We start from the raw sequence: 18459 nt of genomic DNA, 5'->3' as shown, positions 1-18459 counted from the left end.
CCAACGGCGTTAGATGTTTAACTACTTTCAGCTTTCAACAAGTTTCACGTGTTATTCAGTCTTTGACTCCAACGGCGTTAGATGTTTAACTGCTTTCAGCTTTCAACAAGTTTCACGTGTTTTTGAAATGCTTTTATTTCGTTTTGCTTTTATTTCTTTACTGACATAAATCCGTATATACACTATCTCTTTGTCCTACTTTTCAATGTATAATTTCAAGGACTTCTCATGATTGGCATCGATCAATTCATTTGTGTTTGTCATGGATATGGTACTATTCCTGGGTATATATTGTAGTTGTACGCTTGCAACTGATTTTTATGTATATGTGGCTTGTATTTTGTTTTGTGCTCTGTTTTGCTCAAGATGCAGCTCTGCCATATAATTTACGGCATAATGCACAACTGAATCCGTAACTTTAATAAATGCTTTCGAACCATTGAGTTTGACTAATAGCTATTTCAACTTTTTTCTAAATCAGATCCTCTTGTCTATTTATCTGCAGATCGAGCTTTTATCGTGCTTACAGCCAATGTTGTTCCTTCTTTTGTATTATGTGATATTCTAACTCTTGTTACATTTGTGTCATAAAACTACATTGTCTAGACCTATTATTATCCGCCGATACTGTTGTTGATCTTTTTGAAAACCATGAATGATGTATTTTCGTAAATGTTGGTGATTTCTACTTGAAACTCTTGGAGTGGCATTATTATGATTCCATTTTTAATATGTATTCAAAGTCACCTCTTGTGTAATCAACATGTATTCAAAGTCACCTCTTGTGTAATCAACATGTATACAAGGTCACCTCTTGTGTGTAATCAACATGTATTCAATGTCACATCTTGTGTAATCAACATGTATTCAAAGTCACCTCTTGTGTAATCAACATGTATTCAATGTCACATCTTGTGTAATCAACATGTATTCAAAGTCAACTCTTGTGTAATCAACATGTATTCAAAGTCACCTCTTGTGTAATCAACATGTATTCAATGTCACATCTTGTGTAATCAACATGTATTCAAAGTCAACTCTTGTGTAATCAACATGTATTAAAAGTCAACTCTTGTGTAATCAACATGTATTCAAAGTCACCTATTGTGTAATCTTTACAACTTTCGTATTCTTCTAAACCTCGTTTCAGTCAAACAATTGTTGCTTATTTAAGTAGGGAAAATTAGTATCATTGCTAAGTATACAAGAGACAGCTGGAAAACGAATGAGTAATTCTGGACGATAAAAGTAAAACTCCCGCACACATTGCCTTAGCATCATCTGTTTTCTACAGAGTCTGAAGAGTGCAATCAAACTTCAGCTCAAACATACAAAGAAATGATGGGTAAAATGCTAACGTGGCTAAGAATATAAACAATTGGTAAATGTTGTAGTCTACCTGTGCGCCTACTGAATAGAAGATTTCTTTCGCTTGACAGTTTGAAAAATGAAAAGAAGATCACGTAATGTCAAATTATATTGCATTTTTCATTGGAGTTTTGTCATTTAAATTGGGATTGCATCTATTTTCGCTCTCTGCATGTTTGATGACTTTCAGACATATCATTTCTTAAAGCAAACAGAAAATAAAGAATCTGAAAATGGCGTTGTACCTCCCGGACATGTCATGTACGTACCTCCCGGGCATGTCATGTACGGCAACTATGACCACGCAATGCCTAGAACATGATCTCACCGAAGGCGAAATAAAACGCAATACTGAAAACAAATGCTTGATAGATGACGTGTACTGTTTGCGTTCTTGTTTACACTGTTGTGACTTTAACATCACTTGATAATCATATTGTGATTACACGAGTCTCCATGTATTAGGCAACAATATCTTACACGGAAAATATATTAAACAATGGTGTTCAAAACCATCTCGACTGAATCAACTGTCCTTTTGCATTTGTTCAGTTGTGGAAACGTTTTCACTTGCTATCGTTTTCCTAGTGATAGACCAATGGAAGCGTTTCATTTTTTTGAATGAGACAAAACAAATAGCTAACATGGAAAGAGATGCCTAATTTGAAGCTCATCTTTACTGACACGTTTTTTTTTATATGGCTGACACGTTTTTTTAATGTCTTTATCAATGCTTACTGTAACCACTAAAAGTCAGGTAATTTCGTTTTCAACTTGGCAGGCGTGATAAAGAATTCCGATTAAACCAAAGCGGAACGTTGACAAAGAACAAGAAGATTCTAAAATCCGCAGATGCTACAGCACTCTACGCGAGGGAAACAATACATCACTACGAAATCCTAATGTGTATAGTATAATACGTTCGAGCACACTGTTTTATTTTAATGTAGGATTATATCTGTTGTACAGCTCTTTACGTTATTCATTAAACGTTGCAATATTTGCAGATAGTTTCAATATACAAACTGTATGACAACTGGAACAAGGCAGCGTCTATCTACTAACATGGATTTACTTCTAACTCAAAATGGCTTAGACGTATCAATTGTCAAAAATCAAAAACTTCTTGGTATCTACATTGATCAACACCTCAGCTGGAATGCGCATATCGATCACTTATGTGCAATGGTAGTCAAAAGAATAACTCTATTAAAATTGCTTTCAAAATTTCTACCTCCTCAATCACTTGAAATTTATTTTTCGGGTTATATACAACCACTGATAGATTACGGCTGTACCATATGGGGAAACACATCAAATTATAATCTGTCCAGAATTGATAGACTCCAGAAAAGGGCAGCACGAATAATACTGAAACTTCTTGTATTGACTCCCTCAAATGTTTTGTTTTCACGTCTAAAATGGCTACCTATACAAAACGTATTCTTTATTTTAAAGGAATCATGACGTACAAGTCTTTAAACGGTCTTCCTCCAGATTATATCTCTAACATAATTGAACTAAGATCATCGAATACTAAGCGTAATTTCCGATCGACGACTAACAACGATCTCCAGATTCCTTGGTCGAAAACCAATCATTACAAAAGCTCATTTTCTGTATCAGCACCTACTGTATGGAATTCCTTACCAATGAGGATACGTAATTCAACTTCCTTGCTTCTTTTCAAATATCATTAAAGAAATTCCTTCTAGACCAGCTGGAATGACATATTAAAAGCTCTGAATAGAAAACTTTAAAATCATATCCATAATTGATATATATTTGTATGTTTCCCAGTATAGTCACATATAGTCATTCATGTCAAATATGTACGAATGAGTGTGCGACGATATATGGTTATGTGCATGAACTTCTATTTTTATTTTTTTATTATAAAAACTGAGGATCACATGGCAGATGGGTCAGCCATGACCAAATGTGTTATCCTCGTTAAAGACAGTTGTTTATTATTATTATTATTATTATTATTATTATTTGATACTATTATTATTATTTGATACACTTACCGGCATTTCCCACGGCTGTTGAGCTAACGTCAGCTGAAGGGTTGTTTTGTCGATAAGTACATTATATTTCCGGATAGAATCATATGTTTGGCGACTTGTAAGTCCATGTGGAAAAGCACAACTCTCTGTCCTGTGGCAATTTTGAATTTCGCGCTAGATAAGGCTTTTACCGAATACCGGGTGCATAAAATGTATGCAAGTGTGTTCCAGAAAGATCTGCATGCAGCAAAATTGCACATTTTAACAAACAGGTGACATCAGACCGACACATTGTCCATCCGTATCAACAACACATAAAGCACCTTTACTTTAATAGAATATCTAGCACTATGTATATATAACGTTATAAACGATGGAAGAAAGATCGCGTAACTTGCACCAAGATTTAATTTATATTGACGTTGATATCAACCCTGTACAAAATGCTTGAAGTGAAAGATATTAAAATTTCTGTTGACGTTGATTTTAAACCTGTACAAAATCCTTGAAGTGAAAGATATTAAAATTTATATTAACGTTGATATCAACCCTGTACAAAATCCTTGAAGTGAAAGATATTAAAATTTCTATTAACGTTGATATCAACCCTGTACAAAATCCTTGAAGTGAAAGATACTGAAATTTATATTGGCGTTGATATCAACCCTGTACAAAATCATAGAAGTGAAAGATATTAAAATTACTATTAACGTTGATATCAACCCTGTACAAAATCCTTGAAGTGACATATTAAAATCTGTTGTTATATATATATATATATATATATATATATATATATATATATATATATATATATATATATACACACAGACGAAGACAAATGCGAGGGAGAAGTGCATAATTTGTCATTAGTCAACTGCAAGCAGAAATCAGTTATCTGAATGATGAGTCAGTCACGTACGATGTTGTTTATCATGAATTTATCATGATGTTAGCATAGCAGATGCTACTATATACACAACCATTTTACAAATGACTCGAGAGTTGGCACAGTAAAGTGTAGAGTATGTATTTGTGAAATAAAATTACGATCAAAAACAGTTAACAGTTAACACACCGCTCTGTTGGCCTAGTGGTTAGAGCGTCCGCCTCGGATGCGGGAGGTCGCGGGTTCGAACCAAGGCCGAGTCATACCAAAGACTTCTAAAAATGATACTTGCATCTGCCTCGCTTGGCGCTCAGCATTTAGGGGTTAGTGTTGGGACTGGTTGGAATGGTGTCAGGATAACGTGACCTGGTCGGCCATGATACTACATGTCTGCGGCATGATGTCCCAGTGCTAGACATCACTATAAACCGTCACACTGCAGACATCGTAGAGATATGACTTAAAAAATGTTAAAGTTACGTTAAATCTCTCTCTCTCTCTCTCTCTCTCTCTCTCTCTCTCACACACACACACACACACACACACACACACACACACACACAGAGTTACTTAAACACAGTGCATGCTAACACTCTTCGGTACATTAGCTTCGTATTCAAAATGATCACATCAGTGAGTCACTCTTTGTCCAGAATGCCAGTACATAACTATCCACGCTGGGCAATCTGGGTGGATTAAAGAGAATGAAAATCATTTCACAAATTGCCAACGAATGACACGCTCGCCATATTGTTAGTTTCAAATAGCTTTTGGGGTTGGAGGATTGTCGCTTTAGCAGATTTTCAAATATTATCTAAAATGCCCCTGAAAACAAACATTTACATAAGTGCTGTATGGTAAGATGAATACTGAAATCAAGCCTTTTGTCAATAACAACTCCAATACAAAATGAGCTAACAACATTGCAAATACATGAGTATTTCACCATACAATTATCATGACATCAAATCGAAATGTCGTACATCGTCACTGCATGTTTAATATACACATATATAACAAGTACACATACAGTATATAACGTAACTTGAATGTATAACGCAATAATATTAAATTACTGGTCTGGTTATTGTTGTAATTATAATAAACATATTAAGAAAGCTTGTTCTCGTAATGACGTATTCACTACGAATTTTGTGTTAAATTTTCACAGTCCAAAACTGCATGCATTTAGTGCTTTCAGAATGAAATATATTGTTAAATGTTACAGGGAAATCTGATATATAACACTGGTGGCTGATTCTTGTGTCTGGACTAGTTACTTCAAAAACAATTTTTAAATTATTTAAATGATTTATTACTCTTCGATGTCAGCCGTGTCATCGTCATCATCAACACCATTAGTATCATCATAAATCAAATGAGGTTTAGGAAGGTCATTATTAAAAACATAACTCCAGTCAGATGAAAAGTTGCACATCGATGTCAAGCATATCCATGGTACTGTACCAAAAAAAAAACGACTTCTATACGCGCACAGGTACGAACAGAACGGGATATCCATGGTACTGTACCAAAAAAAAACGACTTCTATACGCGCACAGGTACGAACAAAACGGGATCTGGCTCCACATTGGGAATACCTACATTTGGCTAAATACTGATCATGATTTTTTAGGCTCTACTGGACACAAACCGTCTCTAAATTTATCTCATTGACAGTCCATTCTGGTCTTTATACACAAATAAATCATACCTCCATCCTCACTTAGGTACTCACGGGAGTAAGATTTTGATAACTCATTTCATATAATTCAAAGGTAATACATACATACATACATACATACATACATACATACATACATACATACATACATACATACATACCTACCTACTTACCTACCTACCTACCTACCTACTTACCTACCTACCTACATACATACGTGGGGCCCCGAGTGGCCGAGCGGTCAAAAAGCGCTCTCCGTTACGGATCACTGCCATCTCACCTCTGAGTGGGTTCGAGTCTCGGATTCGGCCAATGTGGGTATGTGAGAAAGCTTGTCAGTAGCTTCTCGAGGGTAGGTGGTTCTTTCCGTGGACTTCCCGGGTTATTCCTCCACCATTAATACTGGCCGCCATGTATAGCCTATCGTGTGCTGCAAAATTGCGTTAAACCCTACAACAACAACAACAACAACAATAACAACATACATACGTACGGACAAACGTGCACAGACATTTATTAACCCTGTCACCTGGAGTCAGTAGTTGATACCATTTTTATGCATGTCAGTTTGTAATTTGCGCATGATAAAGAAAACACAAAATTAAATATTTTTTGTTTCTTTAGCAAACATTTGCAGAGGAGAACGTTTTCGCCCATACGGGCATGTCCGTCTGGTTAATGTCCATAAACGGACTATTTATTTGATCCTCGGGGAAGGAATTAGAACCTCATACCCCAGGCATTACTGTGCATAAAAGGCACTGTTTTTAATTGAGCCGTCAGGTCTTGTGTCAATATGACTGGCTTCATAGACCCTATCGACCTGGATGAAAGGCTATTATCGAGTGGGGATAGACCCAGCACACACTCGAGTTAAAGGTAGCAATTCAGTCTGCATTAGCTGCGCTAGGGGCCAACCAAGCAGTATGTGACGCCAGTAGCGACTGGTCGCCACTATGACGTCAGGTCGAGACACCTAGGTTTTTATTCCCATGTGGAGGGTTAATTATTTGGTTGCCGCATTGTGCAGCCGGGCCTGAGGGTCCTTGGGGTTTGAACCATCTTATAGGCATTATTTTTGGGGTCATAATAGGTTTCCTTATTTTGTTAGACTTTGCCGCCTAGTGCATTGGAGCCTGATGGTCTTGGGCATTTTTGACCACCCTATATATTCTATTTTTGCGGGGTCTTATCTAGGTGTTCTAATTGTTTCATTGCCTTGACGAGAGGCTGTGCCGTAGTGCAGTTGCGTTTGTTATACTACATATAATATGTGGTCACCTTGCGGTAGGAAAGATGTGTTAGTGTCCTTAATTTCATGATTTAGGATTTTTGTGCCCTAGTGATGAAAAGAATGTTTTTATGTTGTTGTTTTCTTGTAAAAAATAAATTAAATCAAATATTTTTAAAGACATTTGATTAAGGGTTATTGTGTTTACTGGGTCATTCTTCCGGATGACCCAGGGTGCTGCAGTGGGTGATAGGAGTAGTGAATGGGGATACTTTACGTACAATGGGAAATTAGCATTACAGACCCCCCTGGGTCAGATTACGTACAATGGAAATTTAACATGGCGAAAAATCGTGGGTCAGATTACGTACAATGGGAATTAACATGGCGATAAATCGTGGGTCACTTTACGTACAAGGGGAATTTAACATGGGAATAAATCGTGGGTCACTTTACGTACAAGGGGAATTTAACATGGGGGAATAGAGTTTGGGCTTGTCTAGGGACAAGGGGAATTGAACAGGGGATTTTTTTTAAAAAAAAAATTTAAAAAAAGGGGGTAGGCAATTGAAAAGTCATTCTCTTTTCTAGAAATATGCGTGGCCCTGAAAAGGGCCTTTTGTTTTTCTTCTTCTTCTGCTTCTAATTTCTTCTCTTTCTCCACCAACTTCTTATTTTATCACCTACACTCTTTCTCTTCTTTTTTTTCTCCTCCTCTTCTTTCTTCTCTTCCTCCTCCTCTTCTTTCTTCCTCTTCTCATTTTCTTCTTCTTTTTCAATTTTTTTCATTCCATTTTCTTATTCTTATCCTTTCCTCTTCATCCTCCTTCTCCTCCTTTATCTCTTTCATGACACCACTTATTATGTCCTTTACTTTTCTCAAGTTATTAATTTCCATCTTTACACGATGGGGACTATAGGAATAGTGGTCTTCATTGAGTCTTACTAACATCTGCTCCATCATTCCTAAATTGTCTAAAACGTCTTGTAATTTTTGCATCTTGTCAAGTTGGTTCGAAGAAATCTTCTTTGTAGAATGGTTTGAACGACGCATACTGTGGGTTCTTATACGAAAAGCGCGGACGTGAAGGAAAACATCTCCCTAAAACATAAAATTGATCTTACCTAGATCATGACCCAACAACGCGCGGACGTGAAGGAAAACATCCCCTACTTTCTCATTTCTTATAATAAAACCCAAACTATACTCTTCACATACGCTAAGAAACAATAAAGAAACCCATAATCTACTATTCGCACTAACTTACGTGAACAGTTACAAACACAAACACACATACACTCACACTATGAAAAAAGAGTTAGTGTTTATATTCACACTACTCTACCTACACACATTGGCAAATTGATGGTTATTTCTTTTCTAGGGTATTGGGTAGCCCTGAAAAGGGCTGTTGGTTTTTTTAACTCCAGATGCACCTATCTAATGATGGCACCTTCCTGGCCTGGCGCCACACACGCATCTTCTTCCCCAGTCTCCTTTCACCTTTCTTCTTGGGAGTGCAGAGGCGGGATGATTGGCTTCAGCACCCCAATCCTCTGTCTCTGGTATCTTGTAAGTCATCCTCTCTCCTATTTTCTTTTCCTCCTCTTCCCTCTCTCTTCTCTCCTCCTCTTCCTTCTTTATTCTTGCTTCTTCTACTATGGCTTCCGCGGATAGTTCATTTACTATGCGCCTGGCATATTCCAGGTGCATCTGGAGTTCTAGCAGTTTCACAGTTCTGGTGTTCATTCTTCTGGTGGTGTTGATCAATCAACAAGGGTAGCTAGACTGCCGAGCGAGTTTCAATTTATACTGAAAGCGCGGACGTGATGGGAAACATCCCCCTAAAAACATAAAATTGATCTTACCTAGATCATGACCGAAGAAACAACGCGCGGACCTAAAAGAAACACTCACTCACTTTTTTATACTACGCATCACTATTCTAAAAATTTTTTCATTAATCACTTCAATATACTATCCACATACGCAAAGTAATCAAACCCCAAATATACTCTCCCCACACCTCAAACACCTAAAAAAGACATGATCTTAATCTACTATCCATACCAACGTACATGAGCACTTACTAACACACAATCCTATACACAAACACATACCCTCACACTATAAAAAAGAGTTAGTGTTTATATTCACACTACTCTACCTACACATTGGCAAATTGAGGGTTATTTCTTTTCTAGAGTATTGGGGTAGCCCTGAAAAGGGCTGTTTTTTTGTTTGCTATGGCAATCTTTTTAAGTTTCTAAGAATGCGATGTCCTCTGAGGATAGACTTTCTGGCAATAGGTCTGCTTCTTCGGAAAGAGAAGAAGAACTCTTTGGTGTCGATACGACAATCGACAAAGCCTCTGTCAGCTTCAGGTTGCTGCTGCTGCTGTTGTTGTTGTTGTTGTTGCTGTTGCTGCTGCTGCTGTTTCTGAAGTCTGTACTTCTCTGTCCATTCTTCTTTCTCCTTGTTCACTTCTTCTCTGAAGAGCTCTTCTATCAGGTCTTCAGTGACTTTTAACATTCTCACATTCTCTATCTCTTCTGGCTTCGGTATCAGACTGTGTCTGACCCTATGCAAATTCACGTAGGCTTCGTTGAGCTTAGCTAGTTTGGAGCACATCTTCGTAGGAGGATGAGTCGACAATGGATGGTTAGACTGGAAACTGCCCCGGTTCTTAAAGTCAAAGCGCGGACGTGAAGGAAAACATCCCCCACACGGTTTTCGAGCCGTAACGTTCAGTGAGTGTCATGAGAGGGATAGTAAGAAATTAAAGAGCATCAATCCAACATTCTTATAGCTAAACAAACCACAAAGGCATTTTTTTCAAAACGCAACATTTTTTATTCAATAATCACTTAACACTAAACAACAACTCTAACATATTTTAAACAATAATCCAACATTATAACATCAAACATTTTTTCTCAATTTACAGTCTACTTTAAACAGGGCTGACAACGTTGTGAAAGAAATTGTAATTTCCACTGTTGGAAATCATTAGGCCATTGATGGACACTACGTTTCCTAGCTTGAGACAAAAGATAAGCATAATGGTCACAAAACCATCGATCTACTTTCACATCGTTTCTAGAAGAAGAACGAGGATCAAAATGAGTCACTAAATGTTCTAAGGAATAGCCCAGGCTACGATGATGCAGAAAATACACACAGTACTGTCCACACGCCAAGGAATCTGTGCCTTGTAATTTCACATTATTGAATCGGGTGGTCTGAGCATTTCTTCTCATAAAGTCGATGATATCGTCTTCCAAAGGGGGCAATCCGTACGAATCGAAATATTCCACACATCCTTCTTGAGGAAAGTAGACGGCTACCCAGTGGGTTCCTGGGAGATGACTGTCGTCCGTGTTAATCACGTAAGCTTGATGGTCTTGAGGTTTGCGATGAGGGAGTTCATCTTTAGCACAGACGACAGGATTCCAAGAAGCCGTATACGAACTGTGGTTCAAAAGGTAATAAAGTTCCCAGGTATCCATGTTTTGTTTGGTTTTTTTCTTCTTCTTCACAGGTAATAATAAGTCGTCAATTCGATCATGACTTTTTGCTTGAAAATGTCTGACAAATAACCGTTTCTTCGTTTCGTCTCCTCACTCTGATTCAGGAGAATTTCGATACGATGGATCTCTTGAGTGGTTAATGGTGGACAAGAATGTTCAAGCAAGTCTTTATACCACTGGTGCCACACGTCTTCGTCCGAGATGAGACTCCAAGCTTCGTCCAGATACTCGTCCAATTTTTCTTCTTGACTCAGCATCAGGCATTTATCGTGTTGAATTTGACTGGGATGATCGTTTTGACATCCATAGCAATTTTTCTTGATCAACTCCGTCATTTTTTCCACCAAGTGTTTGGCGAAACAGGAGACTAAATGGGCTTCTTGTTCTGGCCATCTCGATTTCATTATGACAACTTCTTCGTCTTTGTCTTGGGGTTCTACTTCCACAGACTCCTCCCATTCCATGTCCAAAGTTTCTCCACTAGGTAAAGAGGGATAACAGTCTTCCATACCTTCTAATAATCTAGAATGACTTCTCTCAAACTGTTGATTTCTATGGTATTATCGAATTCTGCATACAGGATGACGTTCACTGTATCGTCCAGTGGCTTTTTAAACTGAAGTTCCACACGAATCTGGCCGGATTTTATAGGGTGGAAATGTCCCTCGTCGCTGCCTTGGTCTGGAGTGAAATCGAAAGCCCACAAAGCATAGCCTCCTGCATAATCCTCGTACGTAATGCCGTGACTGGTATTGGTTCCTAACTGTCCCGTGGCTTCGTACAGGGACAAGTACGATCTCAAGTAATTCTTCTTCTCAAAGTCAGGTTCGAAAGGTCGGGTACACAATGTCTTGCCATCGCGACTGACTTCGATCTTGGACACGTCAAAGTGTTGAAAGTGGAAAGGATTTTCAGCGAAGGCTCCGTTGAAGGCTGTATTCAAGACCATACCAAGGATTAAACGTTTGGGTAACTGTCCTTGAAACAGATGATCTTCGATCATGGATCGCTGTCCCTTGGGAATGGTGAAGGTTTTCACTTCCACGCGACGTATCGGATACTTGGCGGTCGTTCTGCTCAACGTCTGACTGATGTCGTTTCCCACTTTGGGTAACACTTCCACGCGTCGTACGTAGAGTTTGGCCTCCTCGATTTTGCTTTTAGGAGTGCCAGTCTTAGTAGCATCAGTATCAGCCAACAAATGGAAAGCGGTATTGCTGCGATTCAGTCTCAAGCGGATATTTACCCCGTTCAGCAAATACTTTTCTTGCAACCACATGTCCAAATGCAAACGATCCATGAGTTCTAAACTGCTCTTATTTAAGATTTTCTTTCGTCTTTCCTCAAAGCCGTCATTGTCTTTATCTAGTAGGTCAAACTTGGCCTCTTCGTCAGGTTCCCATAGCACACAAGCATTGAGATGAGTGTTCTTGGCATCTATTCCGTACGTCAAGAGATTTTCCAGGTAGGCACGGTAAGGGTAAGTATCCATGCTGCTGCTGACCAGTTTGTTATTCAAGTACAAGTCCACTGAGCTGAACAAGGAATGCATGAAATTGTTGACGGGAGCTATATTCTCAGTGTCTTCTACTCCATCATTATCCTTATCTAGAACTTTGACTTTCAAGTACAAGTAACTGCTATTCAGATCGATGTAATCTTCGGGCTGTCCCTTGATTTCAAACTCGATGGGAGCGGAATCTGTCAGTGAGGAGACGGGGTGAAATTCCACCCATTGGGATTCTTGCATCGTCATCATCGTGGGGGGCATGGCAAACAGGTCCAGTTCCGTCTTGGAACAAGCGCAAGATTCTCGGTGCATCATTTTTCTTTGTGTCTCAATAATCGAAAACGTCTAAGTCTCGAACGGTTTTTCTTTTCTTGGCCTTTCTAGCTTGAAGTCTGGTGAAAGGGTGTTTTCTTCGTCGTCTCTTTCTGCCTTGTCCTTGCTGAATGCCTGACTCGGTAGCGTGCAGGGCATTTATAGGTGTGTCTCGTCGGCCTAAAATGTCTTTGCCCGTTTGCAGCAAGACATTTTTGCCAGCCCTCATGAAGGCTTCTTTAGGGTTTTGTTTGTCGATGATGACATTTTGGAGAAATTCTTTGCCTTGCGTCAGTGCCGCATCTTTCAAGGCGTGCAATCCGCGTGTCACCATCGGTTTCAACACCGGGGCCACCGAACGAAAGGCCGATTTTAACATATCTCCTAAGCCGTGTCCTCGCTGTCGAGCAACCCCTCGGTACACTGGATACATAACTTACGAGTCGTGAGAGAACCGTTTTCGAAAATGGAGTTTCACCGTGACTTTTCCTTTGGTGAATGGAATATTTTGTCCCAAATCTCCTTTTATAGTAATGTTGACCGTGTCCAAATACGACTTGCTGACCGGCAAATAGTGAGGATGTACAAATTCGCGGTGAACGTGGTAAGTGTTTCCACCTTCCTCGTCAGCGTTCGTGGCAGAATCCACTTCGAAAGGAATGACACGCAGTAACGGTACGGAGGTGTGTCCCACCACGTTGTATTCCACCACATCGGAATACACGAATATCAAATTCAGTCCTTGGTTCAGTTCTACCGGGGCACGAAATAACTTGCTAAAAGACTCGTTGTCGTAAACGATGGGTAATTCGTTTTTCTTGATCATGGCCATTCTCATGTCCATGTCTCCGCCCAACATGTCAAACAATTCAGGACAAAATAAAATGGACAGGATTTTACTCCCGTCAAATTTCATCGAGAAGCGACGAGCTGCTTTGTGGTATTCCATGGTGACACTTTTTCTGACACTCTCCAAAGCTCTCAGAAACACGACATTAAACCTGGAGGCTATGGTGCTGACCAAATGTTGACCACTAAAATAATAGCCTGGAGGAACGAACAAGTGATAGGTGGTGTACTTTTGATTTTGTGTGTCAGGGGTTTTTATGTTATATTTGTCATGGGTATCCAAGTACTGTTGCATTTGCTCGTCATGAACTTCCACATCAAAAACATTTTGATTGGGAAGGACATTGAGGACTTGGGTCGGGTGAATGATTTCTACTAAAGCCACTTCCCAATCGGCTTCGGGATCTAAGGGGATGGCCTGAGGTAATTTGGCCGTGTAACAGCACAACGTGTTGTGGGGAAACACCTCCATGGAACTGTCACTGGGTAAGGTTAAGTAAAATTGGTTTTGGTGACTCATAATTCCAGAGTTCTGTGGCTGTCCGAGGGGTTACTGGACGTCAGAGGCGTGTCTCCGCCCAAAATGGGGTTCTGGTTGTGGTTGTTATTGGAGTGGTGACTGGCACTAGCACTGGACACTAGGTTTCCGTGGTTCCCGTTGGAAGAGAATTTCAGGGAGGGATTGGGAAGCAGGTAACCGATGCAACTGCTCAATAAAATGGTCCACAATTGTTTGTCTCCTTGTTGCAAACTCAAATTGGCGATGGCTGCCCCGATGACACAATACACCACGAAGATTTGGCAGAAAAAGACGATTTGCGTTTTAGGCACACGTTCTCCACACCACACCCACAAGGGTTGTTTTTGTAAATCTTGCACAGAAGAACTAGGTGAAGCAGAAGTGGTCGACGTAGCTGCGTCTGTGTGAAAGGGCATGATGGTCACTTCTTTTTATAGTCGATGACTTGCGAAGCGTCGATCCAAGAATCAAAACTGGGTGGATATCCTTTCCAACGTACTTTGACTTCTTTGACACGTCGTTTGCCCACTTTACGGGTTCTGCGTCCGAGAATGCTTTCGATGTCGTACACGTCGTCTTCTTTTTTGGTGACACGTTGTAACTCGGGCAAATAAAACGTTCCTTTGAGCACTTCTCCGTTCATGTCTTCCAATTTATAGACGGTAGGATGACGGCCATGCACTCGTCCAGTGACGCGAAACAATTCAATCGTCCAGTTGGGTAAGTAACCTTTGTCGAAAGTGCGTTTGGTTTTGCCAATGCACACCCAATCTCCTACGGTCAACTCTCCACTTTTTTTGGGGACAGCCCTCGTCGGGGACGTACCAAACAGGCGCTCAAACACCAACACTTCGTTGTCGGGAGTCACGTCTTGCGGGGCACGTCCGATGCTTCGATGGTAAGATTGGTTGTACGCTTGCACCAGGTGCGGTAAGATGTCGATGTACTTCAGAGTGTGGTGATGCGTAAAATATTTCCACATGCGTTCTTTCAAAGTGCGTTGAAAACGTTCCACGATGCTGGCTTTGGTTTCGGGATTCTCGGTGGTAAAAAAATGAATGTCACGTTTCTTTAATTCTTTTTGGAAAGCTTGGTTCAGAAATTCGGTGCCTTTGTCCGTTTGCCATCGAAGAGGGTGACGACCGCTTTGTTTCAACACCCGTTGCAGGGCTCGCACTAACTCGCTGCTCGATTTGGAAGTCAAGGGCACGACCCAGGCAAATTTGGAAAAGACGTCGATGACACAAAACAAATATTTGTAGCCACGATTATAGCTGGCCAAATGAGAGACATCGGCTAAATCGGCTTGCCATTGATGATCGATGCCTTCCACTCGGGTGCGACTTCTGGCAAACTTGCGTCGAATGGGTTTGTGTAAAGTGTAGGTAGCTTGTTCTTGTAACCATCGTTGCACTTGAGGTAAACGGAGACTTTTCAGTCGCGTTTTGTCAGCACGATACAATTTTTGAACTCCTGCGTAACCTGCAGGACGGGAGGGATCGTAGTAAATGCTGGCTAAGACTTTTTCCATTTTTTGGTGTGTTAATATGTCACCCACTCTTCGGTGATGCTACTTTGGGTGGGTCGAAAGGGTGGTTTAGAAACGGATTTACGTGTCCGATGGGCTACGGGAGTAGAAGTCGAAGGTAGTGGTGGTGGTGGAGGTGGCAATGGAATGGCTTTGGTTTTCTTTTCTTTTTTCACTTCTGGTTTCCCTTCTTTCTTTTTCACTTTTGTCGAAGGAGGAGTGGACATCATCTTTTTAACCCAAGCTTTCATTTCTTCTCGTTGGGGTGTGGGGGACGGGGTCAACAAGGATGCTGCAATCTTACTCGAAATGGGAGCTGCTGACGGTGTTTGAAACACTTCTCGCATCTCTTCTTCCTCAGGTCTTCGTGGGGTAGCATCTCTGGTGACCCCTGGGGATGGTAGTAGTGGTGGTGGTGGTGGTGGTGGTAGTGATGATGGTGCTGGACTTTTCATTAAGGTCTTAAAATCTTTCAGAGTAGGTAGAGCTGTTTCGTCTAAAGCTTTCTGGTGAAAGAGTTGCAGTCGTTGCAAGAGTTGACCGCACTTTTACGATTTTTCTGTTTCGGACAAATCTTGGCGATCCATCAAGGACTGCAATTCGTGTTGTAACTGGGACATCTCGCTCAAATTGGGATTGGGAGTTAAATGCGGGGTGCGTTGTTCTTGCCAACGATGGTATTCCATCCATCGTTTGTAAGGCACTAAAGCTAGTTTTCGTCCTTCCATGGGGTTGTCAGGGGTCGATTCTGAGATCTTGGGACTTCCGAGCGCCTTTTTATCTTGCTCCCACCAGGCCTCCCAACATGGTTCCCAAGACTCCTTTCAGTATGGGGCCTAACAAAAGAGGCAAAATGCCTCCACGTTGGACCAACATCTTCTTCTTTTGACGAATGGGAATTTTCTTTTGAACCATTTGGCGAAGAACGTGACGATGTTTGCTTAAGCATTGTTTCTGGTGTTTGGACAAAAGGATCGTGCCTTTCAAGACGTTCAAACAACATTCGCACACGGTATTGATGACCTCTATGGAATCCGATTGAATGAGTTTTTTTCGTAGAGGTGGAGAAGCTTTGGACAGGATAGATAACATGTCCCCATGTTTGACTAAACGTGGTGGTAGTCCTTTCCTTTTCTTTCCTTGGGGTTTTCTGGAGGGTGACATCTTTGAGTCTTCAGGAGCACCAAAAAACACTAATACCCTTCTTGGTCACACACCTTTTTTATACTGGAACGCGTCGCCACTGATTGTCTTTACGTCGTATCAACTTCATGACAGGCATGACACGTCGTGCAGGGGTACGTAACGGACTAAATCGAGCCAGTTCTTGCTTGGACAAATCCAGTAAACTTTGTAACATGCCCGATCTTTCTTGGACTTTGATTTTGGGAGAAGGTACTTTGTGAGCAGCAGCCACTGCCGCTAAATTGGAGGGTCCTGCCACTGGGGAAGTTCTTTTTGGGGTCATCAACGGAGAAGTTCTTGGTGTGATCAACGTCTCCAAGTACTCTTCAGTTCTTGGTGTCATCAACGGAGAAGTGGATGAACGTGAGGATGCCGGAGACGCAGTCACTGTCGTGGCAGGTCGTGGTTTGCGAGTGTAAGGTTGCGTCCTGGCCGAAGTGCCTCTCTTGCGACTAGTTTTCTTCTGTGGGCTTTTCGTTTTCTGGGGATTTTTTCTCTGTTTCTTTTTCTGGGGGCTTCTTTTCTTTTTCCGGGGTGGTGACTGGTAATAGGAGGGTCCCGCCACTGGAGAAGTTCTCCTTGGGGACCTGGTCTTTTTCTTCTTCTTCTTGGGGCTTCGCTGGACTTTTTTCTTGGGGAGAAGTTTGGGGGCATTAGGATCCCATCTTAAGAGAGAGCGAATGATGACCCCTCCTAGAGTACCGCTCCCTCCAGGTTTCAAAATGATTTGTTTTTTGGTTTGAGTGTCGATGCGGGGATCGGCCAGTTGGACCAAAGCGACTTTGTTTCGATCGAAAAAGCGTTTGGTTTGATGAGGAATCTGAATGATTCCTTGGAGTAATTGACGTGCCGTCACCATGAACCATCGTAAGACTTCTTTGAGACTAGCTTCTAAGACACGAGCTCGTGTTTGTGGATTTTTTTCTCGACTGATGCCATACAAGGCACGAATCAATTTGACGGGAAGATGCGACTGAAGGGACGTCATGTTCACACTGTGTGTGAGACAGACGAAAAAGGGTCTGAGGTTTTTGTAGATTTTTTTGTGGAGTGAAATGAAGTCGAGGACGGAGACGTGTACAGGACAGGCCCTCCGTCTTGGCACCAGTGGTGAAACAAGTGGGTACGAAATCGCAAATCCTCGGGGGTCGTAGGTTTCAAATCGACGAGTAAATAGGCGTGTGGAGTTTGAGTGGCATCGTCGTATGCCTGAGTCAGCCAAGGCGTTCCTAACTGTTTGGCTAAGACTTGCACTTGCGATTTATCTCGAGGGCTTTTAAACAAGACCACGTAATGCGCATTGAGACTGATGGTGCGATGGGCTTTACTCTGTTGAAACAAATTTTGGGTGATGTAAATGACACTGGCATTACGGTGATGCCCTTTGCGAGTGAACCACAGTTTAATTTCTTCTTCGTCTTCTCCTAACATGTCGTCGAAAATGATCAAATGGGTTTGACGGGAGTCAGAGACGATGCCGTCGTCTTCTTTAGGAATGCCTTCCACAAACACGATGGAATCGCCTTGACTTTCTCGCAAGAGGCTGTACGCCGATTGCCACTCTTTGTAACACCACACGATCCGCTGAGGTGGCCGATCGATCAAATGATGTTTATGTTCGATCAAATGTTTGACGAATTCGGTTTTGCCAGAACCGCTAGGTCCAGCAATGAGCATGTTAAAGGGATGGCGAAGATACAAAGCCTCCCAACTGGCACGATCTAAGTGTTCGTCGATGACTTTGACAGTAGAGGAAGAGGGAGCAGAGACAGCAGAGGTAGCCATTGTGTGAGAAATGTCACTTGTGACACGAAAACAAACAAGACAAGAGTTTATATACTTT

The sequence above is a fragment of the Sinohyriopsis cumingii genome, chromosome 4 (genome assembly GCF_028554795.1).
Source record: "Sinohyriopsis cumingii isolate HCF-2022 chromosome 4, ASM2855479v2, whole genome shotgun sequence".
NCBI lineage: Eukaryota > Metazoa > Mollusca > Bivalvia > Unionida > Unionidae > Sinohyriopsis > Sinohyriopsis cumingii.
This window is presented reverse-complemented; position numbering follows the sequence as displayed.